Genomic DNA, 617 nt, shown 5'->3' with positions numbered 1-617 from the left:
GTCCTGCCGCCGCCGCCGGCCGCGGGGCCGCGGGGCCTACTCACTTGCCCTTGACCTACTTCTCATGGCCGGGGCCCTTAACAACCGGGCAAATGAGCACAATTGTGGTTTCAATAAGCAGCGTACAGCCTGCCCTCAACCTGCTTTGTTGTTGGGAGGAGGCTACCCTGCCCAAGCAGCGCTGACAGGCTGGTTTGACCAGAACCCGACAGGCTGGTTTGACCAGAACCCCTACCACACTGGATCCCAAAGCCTCATGGGAGCCGGCTCGAACTGATCACGCACGACTTGCGCCGAGTACACGTTTGGGCGCAGGTATCTCGCCCCACCACTATACAATGCCACACAGGTCATGTCAGCTCGTGCTTGGGATGAAACAATGGCATGAGCCAGCTGATCTGCCTTCGTCTCGCTTGGTCGTTTCCGTGGTAAGCGCGCATTGAGATGTTTCGTGAAGTCAGCCCATGTTGAGAGTCGGCCACATGGAGGCGCTTTGTGGACTAACTCGCGCCAGCGCAGCGAGTTCTGTGCGCCAAAATTAGCATCCTCCGGGCAGAAATGTTTCCAAGATGCAAGTAAACTTACAGGAAGCGCGGAAGTATCACCGACGCGTAGGA

The sequence above is a fragment of the Aureococcus anophagefferens genome, assembly GCF_000186865.1.
Source record: "Aureococcus anophagefferens unplaced genomic scaffold AURANscaffold_24, whole genome shotgun sequence".
Taxonomy (NCBI): Eukaryota; class Pelagophyceae; order Pelagomonadales; family Pelagomonadaceae; genus Aureococcus; species Aureococcus anophagefferens.
This window is presented reverse-complemented; position numbering follows the sequence as displayed.